The 2500-nt window shown below is 37.5% G+C and overlaps 1 pseudogene; it reads right to left on the minus strand.

Annotated features, from left to right (window-relative positions):
• LOC135205263 (lachesin-like) overlaps window positions 1-2500 on the minus strand; it is a 34822-nt pseudogene that overhangs the window by 31631 nt on the left and 691 nt on the right.

Raw genomic sequence — 2500 nt, forward strand, 5'->3', positions numbered from 1 at the left:
TACGTATATGTAATGTATGTATTGTTATGTGTGTGTAGTGTGTGGTGTGGTGTGGATTCCTTGACGCTCGTGTCATTGTATATTCAGTTACGATACCAGGCTCCACCCACCCCCCCCCCACCCTGTTTGATAAAGCCCCCATCCCCCCACCCAACCCCCAGCTGAGGAGGGAACACCAGCATCCAGCTAGGCGTCTCTTAAATCCATTACCTTCTGCATCTCGGAGAATATTAGACATCCAGGTCTTGAAGAAAAAAAAAACCTTGGATATTTTGTTGCAAAGTCCAAAGTAATCTGATTTCATTTACGAAAGTTATTCCGTCGGTTGGGGGTGGGGTGAGGGAGGGAGGGGGGGAGAGGAGGAGGAAGAGGAGGAGGAGGAGGAGGAGAGCTTTCTCAAGAAGAAGAAGAAGAATAATAAGAGAGGGAAGGAGATGGTCTTTTATGAAATATATAAATACATCAAAAGTTGATTAACTCCGGCCGGAAATGTTTATGCAAATGTGGGGTAAAGTAATCTTTTCGACCCTCATAACTCTCTTTGGAGAGAGAGAGAGAGAGAGAGAGAGAGAGAGAGAGAGAGAGAGAGAGAGGAGAGAAGGGGGGGGGGGGGGGGGGGGGGATTTTTGTTAAGACTTCCTGGACTGGAGGTGAGGCAAACGTTATATCCTTCCTTTGGAATTCCTTTAAAAATCTTAAAAGTAATTCAATTAACTTCTTCCTAGTATCCAAGAAATCCTGACTAGTTATATATTTTTATATTCTCTAAGCAACGGTTTTCCTTCCATTTAAAATTCACTAAAAGTAATATAAAATTATTTTATTCCCAGAATCAAAATCCTGGACTATTCACATTTCACTTACTACTTTAAGCAATGATCTCCGTTCACCTAAAATTTCCAGAAATGACAAAATGATTTTATTCACAGAATCAAAATCCTGGACTATTCAGTTTTTATTTTTTATTTTACTAAAAATAAAGGATACGTCTATTCTGACTATATTCACAGAATCAAAATCCTTCACTATTCAGTTTTTATTTTTCATTTATTTTACAAATTAAGGATAAGTCGATTCTAACACAAAAACTGACATAAATAACCATTTTCTAAAAGGGTACAATTATCGAAGAGCTCCCAGGCTTTCAGATCACACACACACACAACCTACGCATTTTTGTCAACGTCTAATCAGCCTCCCCTTTGAGACCATTGTATGCGCAACATCATTAGCAAACACCCAAACATCTCACGAGTGACATCCTCTGCGAGTGGAGGGGCAGTGGGGCAGGGGGGGGCAAGGGTGTCCCATTGACGTGAAGAATTCCACTCGCTAAAGATATCCGATGCCAGAGGTATTGTGATAATTTGCTTTCACGAACGACGTTTGTCTGTCTGTCTGTTATCTATAGGTCTCATAACCTCCTCAGAGGAGCTCACAAATATTATCCTACTCGAGTTTTCGTACGGGATGAGATTTCCTTTTTTTTTTTTTTTTTTTTTTTGGGGGGGGGTGGGGGGGGGAGAGGTTTTCGAAGCAGGTCTTATATGAGATTTTTTTTGTTAGCATTTTTTCGAAGCAGGGTCGGTCGTATATGAGATTTTTTTTTTTTTAGCATTTTTCGAAGGAGGTCTTGCAGGAGCATTTTCATACTTTTTTTTTTCGAAGGAGGTCTACAGAATATCTTACAGGAGTGTTTTTTCAGTATTTTTCGGAGGACTTACAGAAGTTTTGTTTTTTCCCTTTTCCAAGGTTTTTTTATTTTTTAGCATTTTTCGAAGGAGGTCTTTCAGATTTTTTTTTTTTTCGAATAAGGATACAGGAGTTTTTTTTAGCATTTTTCGAATGAAGAATTAGTTTTTTTTTTAGCACAGAGGAGGTCTTTTTTTTTCAGGATTTTTTTTATTTTTTTCGAATAAGGACACAGGAGTTTGTTTTAGCATTTTTCGAATGAGGAATTACAGGAGGTATTTTTTTTCTATTTTTCGAAGTTTTTTTTTTTTTTTTTTTTGGACTTATACCAACATACTGTATACATGCATTATGTAAAATATGAGCACATACGCCCTTTCAAAATGCATGTAATTCTAACCCTATCATTAACCTTACAAACCCTACACAAACAATTCCCAGGAATATTTTCTGTCATTACAATACGACAGAGGAAATCCTGCCATTCAAACCTCCAAGAAGTAGTGTTCCAATAATCAAACTTTCATGTTATTACGAGACCTATTCTTGAAATCCCTCGTCGATTTCCGATATTCATCAAAGCGATTGATTAATTATTGCAAGTCTAATTCTGTCCACCGTCATGAGAGATACGATGCGAAACTTAATATTTTACTGATAAGGTGAAACGAATCAGTCGAGCCCCGTTCTTTGGGCACCATGTAACCTTTTCAAAAAAACGTTTATAAAAATAATAGTTTTGAATTCCGCGAAATACGTGTATACAAAACAATATTTCATTGGAAAATATATTGATAACGAGAGGGGA

This window comes from Macrobrachium nipponense, chromosome 49, assembly GCF_015104395.2.
Source record: "Macrobrachium nipponense isolate FS-2020 chromosome 49, ASM1510439v2, whole genome shotgun sequence".
Taxonomy (NCBI): Eukaryota; Metazoa; Arthropoda; class Malacostraca; order Decapoda; family Palaemonidae; genus Macrobrachium; species Macrobrachium nipponense.